Below are 15,670 nucleotides of genomic sequence, written 5' to 3'. Positions count from 1 at the left end.
GTTGGAAATGGAAAGGAAGGGAAAGGACATGTCAAAAACCTGGAGTGGATTCCCACCACCGCCACTGACATGGAATCTAATTCTAAATAGGTAGCAGGAAAAACTCTTCAATAGCACAATCCTGTGCGAAAAGCTGCAGCCATAAACACTTACAGGAGAATAAGGAGGCCCATGGAACACAGTAGGGTTTACGTATAAGTAAACACACACAGGATTGCACTGCTTACTACTCACAGGTTTGTGTGTGTGTTTATGAAACATTTTAGAAGACCAAAATAAACCAAACAACATTGGCTTGTTTCACCCCACAGTCATTCCTGGCCACTGACCATGCTGGCTGGGGCTGGAAGGACATAGGTGGGATGCAGAGTATTGCCTGCTCTGGCTGGCAATGGCCCTCTCTGGCCAAAGCCCTAGGATCCTTTGAGCAGGACGCCCCAAGAATGGAACCCAGGACCTCTTGCTTGCAAAGCATCTGCTCTTTCACAGCCACCCCACGTGGACTGTCCTGGCTCCAGCGGGCGAATGGTTTGGCTCCCTGTGAGGCAGCTTAACACATTCATATTGTGAAGTGACGGTGTTTGGCAGAGCAAGAAACCAGGGGCGCTTCCCCTGCCCCATGGATTTGGCACCCACTCTTCATCATGCTGTCACACTCCTATGGAAAGTGTCGTTTGGAGCTGCAGAAGTTCTAATGAGCCCTTATGCATTGAGCATCCTAAGCATAGAACGTAAAAGTCCTGGGTGCCCCTTTAAAATAGACCAGTTTTTGTATATTTAAATGGAGGTTTTTGTGGAACAGTTGCTGCCCTTGATGCCAATTTTTTAGTGTTTAGGTCACCCCAGTGTATAATTTGTAATATGTTGTGTTTTGATTTTTAACTGCTGGAATTCTTCTCATTGCCACGCCTGTCCACTTGGTAGCTGTGCCAGATGTCCAGTGGCCAAAATGTGGGGACAATACACCTTCTGTTTTCTCCATACACATCAACGCCCTTTATCTGTGCAAAAGGGCAAAAAGATCCTTGTAATACCAGCAGAATAATGCAAATAAGATCAGTGCACAGCTGTAAGCCTGTCCCTAGAGCTATTCAAAGTTGACACTTCAAAATGCAATTGCACTCCAAAACTTTTATGTCTGCAGTCGCAAAGTGTGTGGATGATGTTTTGCAAATTTACAAGGACCATGTTCTCTGCTGAGAAATTTCTCCCTCAGCTTAGAACTTGCTGAGGAAGGGGTTGCAACTGCGCACATTGCACAATGTGGAAGTCCCTTTCCCTCTCAGTAGCTCCCAGCTGACCACCTGAGGGCCAGATGAAATCTGATGGTGCTCAGAGGGCTTACAGAGTTGGAAGCCTGGGGGATGGCTGCTTGGAAAGAGGTAACTCCTCTCATTAGGCACCTTGCTCAGCATTATGGGCTACCAACCGTCCTGTAGTCATCCCTCCACCCATTGTGTAAGCAGGCAGGGAACTAACACATGGAACAGGAAGCTGCCTTATATACCAGGTTGGACTCTTGGTTCACCTAGCTTAGTATTGTCTACTCTGACTGGCAGTGGCTTTCCAGAGTCTCAGGCAGGGAAGGGTCTTTGACAGCATTTGATGGGAAGTGCCAGGGATTGAACTTGGGACCTTCTGCATGCAAAGCTGTGGCTCTCCACCTGAGCTATGGTCCCTCCCTCCCCTCACAAGCTTACCTGATCCCCCAAATTGTTGTTGCGCCTATGCACAGCTTTGTATGCAGAAGTTCCCTTCAAAACTAGTGTGAGGATACCAGAAGTTCCTTGGCTCAGACTCCGGAGTCGCTAGAGGACTGTCCGCTGAGTCATCCCGGTGCCGAAATCCCTGCTGAAGCATAATGGGGAATTGTTGCTGAGTCGTCATGTTTGGTGTTGATTTGGAGCAGAGCAAAAGGCTTGTCGGAGCAGCTAGCATAGGATGGCTTTGCACTTTCCGCTTCCAAAAGAAATGCACAATTCATCGTCTGAAACCGCCGCCCTGAGTGAAAAGTGGCACAGCTATGTCCACCCAATGGAAATTCACACTTGCAGAGTACAGTTCAGAAACCTCCTGATTTTCGCGCACAAATTGATCCACAAGATGAACGGTGGGATAGGGACCCTTGGGGCACAGCAGGCAACGCTCACTTCAGATCATACACCCCTCCTCTCTGCACAGCCATACATAAAGGGTTATTGGGAATCAGGATCCCAGGCATAGCGGGGAGGAAGCCACACAGCACTTTTCAGCTCACAGTCAGCCCCTGGCTTGGCTCACGTGCCGCATTAAGCCATAGTTCACATTTCTTCGTGGTTCAGCAGGAGCAAGCAGCACGTGGGGGTCGGCTGCCCAAATGCCCCTGCTTTGCTCCTCGCCCACTCCTGGCCACGCTGGGGCTTACAAGCCACAAGCCTTCACTTGTCATTTCTCCCCAACCTGGGCCCCAGGTGATCTCTTTCCAAGCAAACCAGGAGCGGTAGCCAAGGATTGTCCTTGGCTTACCGCTCAGCTGTTGCTCTGGGGAAAGAAATTGCACACCAAGATCAAAAGGAAGGAACGAACTGGGGACTTACAAGCAGTCTGCACTGGCACGCTGCTCATTCACATTAAACCATGGTTAAACGTTAGCTATGGTTTAACTCAGCGGTGGGCACCCCGGGCCTGAGGGCCAAATGCAGTCCAGAGACCACACCCCTCCCTGTTCCTACTCTGGGTCCTCCTCAAGTGTATTTACCTGGCTAGATTGTGTCCTTGGACTGTGATAATGATCCTTGCTTACCTGGATGGAGAGAGATGTGTATGAACATATACAGAAAGTGGGATTGGACCAAGATGAAGGAGTGTGAAAATTGGAGGGAGAAATATCAATAATTTAAGATATGCAGACGATACCATACTACTAGCAGAAACCAGTAATGATTTGAAACGCATGCTGATGAAAGTTAAGGAGGAAAGCACAAAAGGAGGACTACAGCTGAACATCAAAAAGACTAAAGTAATGACATCAGAAGATTTATGTAACTTTAAAAGTCGACAATGAGGACATTGAACTAGTCAAGGATTAATACCTCGGCACAGTCATTAACCAAAATGGAGACAATAGTCAAGAAATCAGAAGACGGCCAGGACTGGGAAAGGCAGCTGTGAGAGAACTAGAAAAGGTCCTCAAATGCAAAGATGTATCACTGAACACTAAATTCAGGATCATTCAGACCATGGTATTCCCGATCTCTCTGTACGGATGTGAAAGTTGGACAGTGAAAAAGGCGGATTAGAGAAAAATCAACTCATTTGAAATGTGGTGCTGGAGGAGAGCTTTGCACGTACCATGGACTGCGAAAAAGACAAATAATTGGGTGTGAGACCAGATTAAACCAGAACTATCACGAGAAGCTAAAATGATGAAACTGAGGTTATCCTACTTTGGACATGTAATGAGAAGACATGATTCACTAGAAAAGACAATAGTGCTGGGAAAAACAGGAGGGAGTAGCAAAAGAGGAAGACCAAACAAGAGATGGATTGATTACATAAAGGAAGCCACAGACCTGAACTTAAAAGGTCTGAACAGGGTGGTTCACGACAGATGCTATTGGAGGTTGCTGATTCATGGGGTCGCCATAAGTCACAGTAGACTTGAAGGCACATAACAACAACAACGGACCATATCCCAGGGCAGCATGGGAAGCCGCTTTATATTAAGTCAGACCATTGGTCCATTTAGCTCAGTACTGCCCACACTGACTGGCAGTGGCTTTCCACGGTTCCAGACAGGAGCCTCTCCCATTCCTACCTAGGGATTGCACCTGGGGCCTTGGGCACACAAAGGAGATGCTCTACCACTGAGCTGTGGCCCTTGAAACCAAAGTAAAATTCTAGTCCTCATGACTCTGTGTAAAGGGCTGGTTTAAACAGGAAGCTGCCTTATCCTGAGTCAGTTTCTCCAGTTAGTGTTGTCTACACAAGGACTTTCCAGGATAGGAATCCTTCTTAGCCATATTTGAAGACAATGCAGGGATTGAACTTGGGACTTTCTGCACACAGAGCAGTTGCTCTGTCACTGAGCCATTGCCCTTCCCCAAAGAGTTATGCCATCTCCTCCCAAGTAAACCTGCCCAAACACTAGGCTTAACCTCGGAGTCGCTGCCTGGGTTCAAGGTAGTCAGGTGCAGAAGAGGACAAGACTGCCCCTGCCCCTGTAAGCCTTGAGTAGGAGAAGGGGGATTTCTGCAGGTGTCACTTGCATGACAAGATGCGTCCGAGCCCCCTGCCTGGGTGTCCCTGTCATCAGAGAGATGGTGGGTGGACAGGAGGGACGAGGTTTGGGGATTCCTCCCTTGACTGAAATGCATGCAGGGAAGGGCGGATGGTGTTGTGCACCACTGCTTGGTGGTGGGACAAGGGCCAGATCTTTCCCTATACAGCTCTGGACCATGTTGCTTGAGAGGCTGTTTTATTCCCTGTTCCTGGAGGTCACTGCGGTCTGCAGGAGAGCTTCTCCTGCAAGTTCCAACGGTATCAGGAGCTAGCTCCGCAGCAACTCAGCGGAAGACCACTCCTGGTGAGATACGACAGGCGCCCACTATCTGCACTTTCCAGAAACAGCTGAAGATGCTTTTGTCCCAAAAGGCTTTTCCAGCTGACTGAACAGGTCTCTGCCATTGGTGCCTGTTTTTGCTTTGTCTTGTTTTAACTCTTTTTGGGCTGGTTATATTGTACCTTGTTGCCTTGAGACACTTTAGGCTATCTATTTATTTATTTATTATTTGATTTATATCCCATCCTTCCTCCTAGCAGGAGCCCAGGGCAGCGAACAAAAGCAGTAAAAACACTTTAAAATGTCATAAAAACAGATTTTAATTATTATTAATATTAACAATAATTAATAATAATGCAGTGACAACCTTGTGTAGTTATCTTCATTAATATCTCATCTGGGCCACACAAAAAAGGACTTCGGCAGTATCTGCTTGCTCCTAACCCCTTTATGTAAACCCCTGGCTTAGGCGATTTTATCATCGGTCACGATAAGCACTCCTGCACCTTGGCAGCAAGAGCTGCTTCTTCTCTTCGTGGGAAAGGTATTGAGCCTCTTGCCTTGACGTCAAACACAATTTAATTATCAGGCAGTTTTCTCTCTTCCAAACCACTTGGAGGAACCATCCAGCAGCGGCAAAGAAAGCAGGAGCCAATTAGCAAAGAGCAAGCTAGCCTCATGTGCAAAAGGTCTCCCAAGGCTAAGGGTGAAGTTGACGGGAGACCCACTTGCCTCGCCAGGAAGGCGGGTGCAGCAGTCGAGGGAAAAACTTCCTAACTGTTAGAGCCATACGACAATGGAACCAATGACCTAGAGAGGTAGTGGGCTCTCCAACACTGGAGGCATTCAAGAGGCAGCTGGACAGCCATCTGTCGGGATTCCTGCATTGAGCAGGGGGTTGGACTCGATGGCCTTGTAGGCCCCTTCCAACTCTACTATTCTATGATTTTATGGTGCGGAAAGGGAGCTGCTGCAAGATCCCATGAGGTGAGGCAAGATGTCCCCAGAACATCTCCGTGGGCCAGAAAGGGCATTAGAAACTGTCTACAGGTGAACGCACATTGAGTAGTATTGGCGTCCAGCCAGGAAGCTCACCACATTAATGAGAGGTTGGAAGGGGTTGGGTATTCCAGTTAGCTTGCCAAGCCTTTAGGAAAGGGCCACAGTTCAGTGGGAGGACACCTGCTTTGCATGCAAAAGGTCCCAGGATCAAAGCCTGGCATCTTCTGAGTGGGTTGGGAAATAATCCCTGCCTGAAACTCTGGGAAGCGGCTTCCTGTCAGTGTGAGCAGTACTGAGCTGGATGGACCAATAGTCTAGCTTGAGAATATGTCAGCTTCCTGTTTTTTCCCTGCAACCCAGCCAAAGAAAAAACAAAACACAGTGGGATTGTAGCAGGTAGTTGTAATCAAAACCAGGAAACAAGCACTCACGTTTGTGGGATATAGTCTGTGCGTGGTTCAGTCTGCACCTGATCACTAAGTATACAGTGTTTGTATACAGTGTTAGCCCTGCTCAGGGTAGACACATTGAAATTAATGGATACGACTAAGTTAGGTCCGTTAATCTGCATGAGTCTGCTTTGAGCAGCACAGCTCTAAGTTGTGTATGCTCAAGACCCAGTCCAAAGTCAAATGCTTTATAGGACCAAGTGGAACTTTACTGGGCCCTGACATCACCTGGGCCCTGCTAAGGTGATAGCTGAATTACCTCCCACTGCCGTGCAGGAAGCTCAACAACTCTGCTATTATCACGTCACTGAGAGGACATGTCTGACTGCGAGGGAATTTGGACTGCAAACCTGGGCTCACACCTAGGAGCAAATCCCTTTGAGCATAATGGGACTTACCTCTGAGTAGACAGGTATAAGATTGCGCTGCATGGGTGACTTTTGTAGGGACGCTTGAGGAATTTGATCTTTGAGAATTCTTATGTGTGGACCAGAACATCGCTTCCAAATGGATTTCACAGTTCGGTAAATATTACGATGGAGTGTTTGGTTCTTTAAATGTATCAAAATGCGGATTTAAATATGTATTCTGATATTTCTGTTTTTAAAGGAAGAGATTGCAGATTAGCGCAGAAATGGAGCAAAACTGTACATCAAATATATGCAAAAGTGACATGGACAGCTTCGTCCATGCCTTAATTTTTGTCTTGATCCTGTGTTGTTCCTTTTTGCTGTCATTTGTTCTGGTTAAAAAAAACACACACGAGTGTGGGGAAGTGTGTGGGTTGCTTGTTTTGTTTTCAAGTGGCGTTAGGGCAGTTCAAAAATCTACATATGCGCCGGTCCCAGCCCACAGGGCAAGTCAACGGCTCTATGGGCAGATCACTTGCCTTCCGTGCAGAAGGTTCTGGGCTCAGTCCCTGCTGAGACCCTGGAGATGTGCTCCCAGGCAATGCTGCCAAGATGAGCTTGTGAGCTGTCTTTTGCTCCGCTCTGCATTGTGACACCTGCTTTACATCAGCACAGGGAAGACTCACTGCCGGGTTCCAGCGCCTGCACAATTAATCGGCAGACGCCTGAAGAATGAAGCGTCTCCCCGTTTAGCTGCAATCAGGGAGAGGGCGGCACAGAAGCAGCAGCTACCGATGTGATGTCTGGCAGGGCCGATTTCTGCTGACTCAAGCTTTGAAGGTACAAGCGAGGCTGTTGCAGCAGGGAGAGGGGGGGGATGCATTTTGCCTGCCTGTGCACCGCCAAGCGGATTTCAGCTCAGTTCACGCTCTACGCTAAATAGCGTTGTTTTTTTTAAAAAAATTGTCTGTCCAGAGGCTGAGAGGGAATGGGGTAGAAAGAGAACACCGCACACCGTTCTCTTTGACCGTTCTCTTTGCCCATTCGGCAGCCCAGGTTTTTCACCATGCCCGCCTGCTAGAAGCATTCCCCCCCCCCCGCCCAGGCCTCTCCTTCACTCGGCTGCCTGCCTTTTCTTCATTGCTGGATTTTTGTGCCAGTAAAAAAAAGAGAGAGAGAGAACGAGAGGGGACAAGCAAAATCTAAGGTTGGTGCTTTTATTTTCTTCTGTTCCGTTTGATTTCTGGGATCATCTGTGTGTGTGTGTCTGTCTTCTTTCATTGCCGCAGGCAATCTCTGTTGGGGTCCCCCACAGCATCTCACCGGCAGATGCAGGGCAAGAGAGCTGACGTGTGGACTTGTTGGGCCAATCCTGGACATGTTTTTGCCAGGAGTGTGTCCCCCCTGGATTCAAGGGGACTCGCTCCCTAGCAAGCATGTACAGGATTGCAGCCTTGTGATGGTGCTTGTAGTTGCCAAGCAGGCAAGGCAGGCTGGCCCCTTTTAAAGACAGAATCCAAATGGTGCACCTGTGTAATTTTAGACTCTGTCCGTAATGGTCCTGAGCCCCTCCCTGATCTTTAGATTTTAATGTGTGTTCTTTCCCTTACTCCAAAACATGCAATTGGGGATGCACACACACACACACACTCATTCTCTGGACTTCTTCCATAAGGTCCTTCCTTGATGGTAGATATTGACTCCTTCCCCCATTGTTACCTTCAATCTCCTCCTTGGCACCTCAAGCCCCAAATTCTTTTAGGACCACTGAGGAGCAGGAATGCAGGACCGATGTGCTAGAGAAAGACACCCTGACAGAAGAAGTACCTCCACTGTTGCAGCACATATTTTGTGGCTAATTCCGGGACTGCGTGGTGTGGGGTTTCCAGGTTGACCGGGCAATCGTTGTAGCTGTTTCCAAGGCAGCAGCTGGGGGTCCTGGGCAGCTTCTTCTCTGGCGCAGGAAGGAAAGTGTCTTCTGTTTTTAAAAGGAGAGGGGGTCATTTTAGATTCTCCTCTTCCCTTTGTCTTCAGCGTTCTTGTGGTTTTCTCGAGTGTTGCCGGGATAAAAGGATGGAAGTATAGAAATGAAGTCAAAGGGGGAGGGGAGAAAGCGGCAGCTGTGTGATCTGCAGACAACCTGCAGTGCATTTGGGAGGAAGGCAATTGGTCAAGCACAAGAGTTGCATCTCTGGCCTGAATTAATTGCACTTTAAGAAGAAAAAGAAAGAAAAGGATAGGATTCTGTAACGCAAGGCGATGTTGGAGAAAAGTTATGCAGGGTTCATCGCCCTGATTGCGGTGGACAGACATCGTACGTCACTTTGAGCATGGCCGTCTGCAAAGTGTTCTGTGGGACCGGTTCTGAGTGCAGGCAGGGCAGTGTGGCGACTGAATGGATGACTGCACCAAGAAGGAGGGAAGCGACTCCCAATTTTGGACTGGGGAATGCGCAAAATGCATGTTGTCATAAATATGCTGAGGTTTGCTTATATAGTTTTAGTGGCCAGTTTCATTTTGAGAGTAGTCGGTTGTTTTAATCGTGGCACGATATGACACGCAGGAAGCTCTCATCGACTAGTGTGAGACCATTGGTCCACCTTGCTCAGTATTGTGTGCACTGTCTGGCAGTTGCTCTCTGGGGCTGCAGATGGGACAAGCCTGGAGTTGCCAGGTATTGAACCTGGAGCTTTCTCCATGATGGATGGTGTGTATACATTTGTTTTTTTTGTTAACCGAAGGTTCTGAGAGAGATGACACAGCAATTTGTGAAATTATTCTATTTTCTGGGGTGGGGAGAGAAATTTCCTGTGATTTAGAAACTTTGCCCCTGAAATCCCAGATGTATGTGCTCGGGCTATAGCTCTGGGGCAGAGTACCTGCTTTACATGCAAACGGTCCCAGGTCCAATCTTTCCCTATTAACAATGCTGCATGCACTTCAGTTGACAGCTGTTCAATAATAAGTACAGCCTGAACCACTGGGGAAGAGCGGTAGCTCAGTGGCAGAATGTCTGCTTTGCATGCAAAAGAATTCCAAGTTCATTCCCCAATGGTATCTCTGTGCAGGGCTGGGAAAGACCCCTGCAGGAAACTTTGGGAAGCTGCTGCCAATCGGTGCAGACATTACTGAGCTAGATGGACCAGTGGTCTGACTCTGTGCAAGGCAGCTTCCGGGTGAACTTCTTTCCGTACGCTGCAGTTGCGCCAACACATTCTGGCCAAAGTCAAGGAGTGATGACTTCCTGACGTGCCCAAGGGGGAGAAACCAGCTTTTCTACCCACTTATTAAAATACAAGCTTCTGTAAACCCCAGCTTCGGATAGATATTTTTGGCTTGTCTTGACATCCTGCCATTTCTCAGCCCGGAGAAAATGAGTTTACAGTGTAAGATCTGTGCATACAAGAGAAATTTCTGCCTACTGACATTTCAATTACACACTCAGCCTCTCAGCCGAGAGGATGAGACAGTTGATAAACAACAGTTTCCCCACCCCACCTATAATATTCAAGAAGAAAGGCAATGGGGAGATTGCGACGAGGAGCTGCAGGGAGCAGAAAGCACCCTAATTTTTAAGTGACATTTCTGGAACAAAAGGAAAGTGGCTTTGTGATAACAAGGGGCCTCTGGACAGAGTTGCATTTGGTGCCAGGAGTCCCAAGTTCAACTTTGGTCCTGAGTCAATGGTACAGCCGTTTGTAGAGATTCACTTCTGCCATAATTTTGCACTCCTGGGTCTGTGGCCCTTGGGGAACTCACACCTGTCCCGCATCGTCTGCCCATCAGTCCCAGGTCATAGAATCGTAGAGTTGGAAGGGGCCTATAAGACCATCAAGTCCAACCCCCTGCTCAATGCAGGAATCCAAAACAAAGCATTCCCAACAGATGGCTGTCTAGCTGCCTCTTGAATGCCTCCAGTGTGGGAGAGCCCAAGTGGTTGTGACCTGACATTTTATTACATAGCAATGAGTGAAAGGCACTCTGCACAAGCCCAGGTTTTCCCTTGCTCGACTTCTTCATGTGTTCCAAAGACAGAGCTCTTCCCCTTCTGCCTAAAATATTGGCTTTGTGAATTTAAAAGTACACACTTTTAAGGTAAGACATATTGAGTGGCTTATAGGGCTAGATCCAGGCCACAAGTGCATGCTGTAGGAATGTTACTCACGAGGTACAGCCACAGCCTTTTTCTAACACTAGCGATGATTTTTTCCTCCACTCTGTTTTCTAATCTTAAATTTGGTTCTCCACATTTCTGCCGCAATTTGTAAATTCTTTTTTAATAACATCTTCATGAAAATTCATGAACGTTATAGGGCAAATTTCTCCTGATAAACACATTTTTGTATGCCGTTTCGACTAATGTGAAATTTTTGCAAGAAATTTATCCTAATATAATTATCATTTCATCCAAAGGTCCCAGGGCAGGTTACAACAAGTTTAAAATATTAAAGTGAAAAACAACCTAAAAACAGCCGAAAAAACCAAAATAGGGTAGGTCCTAAAAATACAAGTCTCAGGTGTCAAAAGGCCAGGGTAAAGAGGTGTATTGGAGAGCCAGTGTGGTGTAGTGGTTAAGGTGTTGGACTACGACCTGGGAGACCAGGGTTCGAATCCCCACAAAGCCATGAAGCTCACTGGGTGACCTTGGGCCAGTCACTGCCTCTCAGCCTCATGAAAACCCTCTTCATAGGGTCACCATAAGTCGGTGTCGACTTGAAGGCAGTACATTTACATTTTTTTAAAGAGGTGTATCTTCAGCATTTGCCTAAAGCTGTACAGCAAAGTTGCCGGATGCACTTCATTGGGGAGAGAGTTCTGCAACTTAGGGGCCACCACAGAGAATGCCTTCTCCTGGGCAACCACCACCATTCTGAGCGTGGCGGAACTACCAAAAGGGCTGCCTCTGCTGCATTTTTGTATGTTATTTTCATGAATGTATGCATTTTTGTAGACATTGGTTGGAAAACTGCATTGCAAAATTCAGATAAAGGCAAATTTTGAAGATGGCTGTGCTTCTCACAATTTTGGAAAGTGCAAATTTGATAAAGTTGGCTTTAAATGCGAACTGAATCCGATTCCTCCTCCCATTCCTATTCACCATGAGGGTTGAAACAAACCCTTTCCAAGAGCTGATTACTTATTTTTTCTTAAGGTTCTGGAAGAAGGCAGGATGGTTTGTTAAAAATAATAATTTATAGCCAAATGTTAAAATTTTATATGCTGCTGTGTCTGCTGTAGTTAATGCAACTTCACGTCTACATAGTACAGAAGGCGCCGGGGGGGGCACTCAGGGCTGGCAACAGACTGTTCCAGGCCCTTGAAGGTAGTGGTGCTGCTGTTGGGGGCTTAAATAGGTCCAGCTGTATCAGCATACTGCTAGCATCACCCAAACATCACCCAAGATGTTGGTGGGGGCTTGTTGACACCCACCACCATCTTGGGTAATGGCAAGCATGTGCACACAGTGACCTGACACGGGAAGTGGTGTGGCCAGCCCATGCTGTCAGTGGGGGAGGTGCCTGGGAGGGTGGCTTCTGCTCTGCGATCCACACCAGCATCAGGTTGTGGGGCATATTCTCCATGACCGATACTAGAGTGGGAGCTACACCCACCCAGCAGCAGGGGCCCCTGTAAGCCACAGGGGCCCTTGGCCAGTGCCCAACTTGGCTGCCTGTTGGCTCTGGGTCTGAGACCACCAACAATGGTTGCAGGCATTTATTTTAGACTGTCTCCAAGGGACTTTTTTTCCCAGAGGTCCACAACTGGGCTCCAGAAATAAGTTGTAGAATAAAAATCCTATTGTACAACTCCAGTGCTGGTGCTATTAAATGTCCACTCCTAGTTCTGCAGAAATGTAAGATCCCCAATGATGCCGTGGCCATTTTTTCCTTTTGTAAACTCTTCATGTTGTGTCCAGCTTCCTGATTGGGAAAATGCTCCCCCCCCCCAAATAAATATCTAAAGAACTGTACTTGTTCAGTTTCCATCCTACCTAACTTCCAAAGATGTTTGTGAAGGTTTTTTTCTTGAAAACAACCCCTTTGGTCTTTTGATAGTTAGGCTGCTAAAATTCTTTTTTACAGTAGTTACCAAAAGATGCAGACGGCGACAAAGTTAAAGATATCCATGCTGTATCATCTGCATATAGAAGAGCTTTTATCATCTCTTCTTCGGGAAGGGGGGATTTGAGGGCCAGACAGCTGTGTAACCACAGCATGGTGTAGTGGTTAGAGTACCAGACTGGGGATCTTGGAAACCAGGGTTCAAATCCCCGCTCGGCCATGAACCTCACTTGGGCCAGTTACTGCCTCTCATCCTAACCTACCTCACAGGGTTGTTATGAGGATAAAATGGGGAGGGGGAAAGCCATGTTTTTACACCTCCTTGAGTTCCATGCGGGAAAGGTGAGATATAAATGTAATAATAAAGAAAAGAAAATAATTATGTATGCATATGTTGAAAAGGAGAGGTGCCAGGATGCATGCTTGACAGACACTCTTTGTAGTTTTAATAGAGTCAGAGACCAGTATAGGGACCAGTATTGGGGCCTCCCATTCAGTTGGAGCCTTTCCTGAGCTACCAATATAGGAAAAAAGTGGAGCTAATATCAGTGCCCACCATTCTGGGAAACTCTTTAATAAGATAGGTGAAACAAAGTTTTTCCCTGGGACTTTGCTGTTTTTAGTTTGCACTGTTTGATGTCATTAATAGTCACAGATAGCCATTTGGTGGCAAGTTCCAATCGTGGAATGGGTTCAAATTCAGGGGAAGAACGACCTTCTATATTAGATGTCAATTTCCTCTATGTGTGTGTGTCCAATTCTGACCAAGCTTCCTTGATAAAGATCTCCTTCTTATGTTTTATCAACTTTTTATAATTACTATGATATTTCAGAAAGAGGACAGGAATTTTTGCAAGATTTTTGCTCTGAATAAACTTCAGCCACTTCCCAAGGTTTCATTTATATTGAATGCAGTTGTTATCAAGCCATTTAATTTGTTATCAAACCATTTAACAAGGTCTGCCGCTTGAGATTTTAACACTCAAGAGAGGACTTTAGTTTCCCTGTTAGTCCAGTGCCAGTTTCCAGAACTGTGGGGCCTGCACCCTAGGTTACACCTTGCCATTGGAACTGGGGGTTTAAGTTGAGATTCCAAAGTATTTGCAAGGGTTATCGACCACTTAATTCCTCCATCTGTTGCAGTTTCAACTGCTTCAGTTCTATGACTTTGCTCAAGAGACAAACGTCGTATTTTACGATTAAATACTAACTGGACCAATAGAGGCTGATGGTCACTTTCTGACATTTCTCCCACTTTAAATTGAAGAACTTCTTTCTCTAACAGGGATAAGAGAAACTCATAATCCACTACGGTTATCCCTGTGGGACCTAAATATGTAAACTCCCCATCAGAATCTTCCTTGGAATTTCCGTTGAAAACAATTAAATTTAGCCTGTTTACCAGCTGAATAAACTGTAAACCAGATATATTTATTTTACAATTAATTGCGCTCCAATTGCACATCTTATCTTCTTCCAGGTCTTTAATACAAATATTTTAAATCATAAGCCTTGCACTGTGCAGCACATGGCACAAGGGTGCCCTCATCCAAATGTTTGATCAACCTGAGTCCATGTGATAGTTTTACGAAGGAGAGGAAAAAGGAAATAAGGGGACTGACAGTGATGGGCTTGATAAGCATTTCTTCCCTACTCTCAGGATCAGGAATGTAGTTGTCCAGGGCTGCGGGGGGTCATAGACTCGTGATTTTTTGGGAAGCGGGGTCCCAGTCAGGTCCCTACGTATTAGCCAATCAGCATTGAAAAGGGAGCACGTTAGCCACTGAGAAAAGTCCTTATCCTTTTGCTCTAATTGGAGCCAATCATAGTGAAAGGAGGTGAGTTAGCTACTGAGAAGACTCTTCTCAGTAGCTAACACACAGCCTTCCCTTTCATGCTCATTGGCTCCTAGTGATGTCTATAGCAGTGGACTGTGGACTTACAAGACAACAGGGAGAGCGAGGGAGGAAAGGGAAAGTGGAAAAGGGGACGTGGCTGTGACGGATGTTTGGCATGACTATCACGAAGGGACCCTGCACTTTGGAATTTGTCACTGCACTACTGCTCAGGAAACTCTGGAGCTGCTACCCACATCCCGGCTTACAAGCAAAGGGAGAAAATGGGAGATGGTGTCAGCAGCAATGAACATTTCAGAGGTTTCTTGAGAACACAGGGGGCCACCTGCTCCAAGCTGCCAGACCCTGGGAAAGGGTCATGAGCGGGTGATTCACTTTGCACACATACAGAAATCCTGATATTCCCAGGTCTTGAGGGAGGACCACAGACTCAACATCTTGGAGAGCCGCATGCCTTCCATCGCAGGCTAGGCAGTCCAGTATTCTGACAGCGTAAGGCCGGTTCATGTGAACATCATGAAAGGTGCATAGTTTGGCAGAGGACATACACTTTGCAGAAAGCAAGCCACAGGTGTCCCTCCCCCCCACTTCTCCAGTTAAAGGGTCTCAAGTTGCAGGCTGGGGAAGTATACATCATACCAGACTAGGTGGACTGGTAGTCCAGCTTCGTATGTTCATATCCCGAGCAGGTATAGGGGGATGTTTGGGCCTCTAGATGTTGCTGAACTAAAACTCCCATTATCCCTGGCCATGGACCATGCTTGCTGGGGTTGATGGGCAACATTGGAGGGCCAAAGGTTCCCCACACCTGCCCTCGACGCAACTTAGTGGGCAACGGCTGAAGGATTTCCACCGTCTCTGTCTCTTGTTTTCCATGACATCTTTCATCCCAGAGTGGCTTCACCACTCCCTATTGTTGGCCTAAAGGCCCCTGACAAGGGAGCTCTAGCCGTGCTGGATTTCTTTGGCAGAAGCTTTTAGCCTGGTGAAACTAAAGCTGGCTTTGAAAGCAGACTGCACAGAGAAACTTAAAGCTCCCAGGTCAGAAGGGGCCAGCCTTTTCCGGCATGAATACTTAATGTACAGGCAACTTTTGCCAGAAGCTCACAGTGATGGAAGATGCCGCCTGATGGAGGGTAGGGGGCTGTGGGTGTGGTGCTGAGCTTCCCCTGCTGACTCAAGGGTGCCTGATAAATATGCAGGTGTCGTCCAGCTCATAGGCAATTAGAGAATGCGCTCAGAGGCCTTGCCTTACTTTAATCAAGGAACGAGAACAAGTTTTGCCTTAAAGAAAGAGAGAAGTTTCTACCAGTTGCAAGAAATGGTGAAATTCCACATTACTCAGAGTAGACCCATTGAAATTAATATGCTTAATTTCAGTGGTCTTGTTGAGTAAGACTAACAATGTATA

At 46.9% G+C, this 15,670-nt stretch overlaps 1 protein-coding gene across 6 annotated transcripts in view; it reads left to right on the top strand.

The window, feature by feature from the left end:
- Positions 1–15,670, top strand: part of KCNAB2 (potassium voltage-gated channel subfamily A regulatory beta subunit 2) — a 137,329-nt gene that overhangs the window by 23,666 nt on the left and 97,993 nt on the right. The window contains exon 1 of one of the 6 annotated variants that reach the window (XM_061600961.1): positions 6,948–7,181. The exons of 4 other annotated variants lie outside the window; for them this stretch is intronic. The gene's annotated coding sequence lies outside the window, so the exon portion shown is untranslated. Of the gene's footprint in view, positions 1–6,947; positions 7,182–9,027; positions 9,049–15,670 lie in introns of those variants that run through there. One more of the 6 variants, XM_061600963.1, reaches the window with a different exon arrangement.

Source organism: Rhineura floridana, chromosome 18 (assembly GCF_030035675.1).
Source record: "Rhineura floridana isolate rRhiFlo1 chromosome 18, rRhiFlo1.hap2, whole genome shotgun sequence".
Taxonomy (NCBI): Eukaryota; Metazoa; Chordata; class Lepidosauria; order Squamata; family Rhineuridae; genus Rhineura; species Rhineura floridana.
This window is presented reverse-complemented; position numbering and strand designations above follow the sequence as displayed.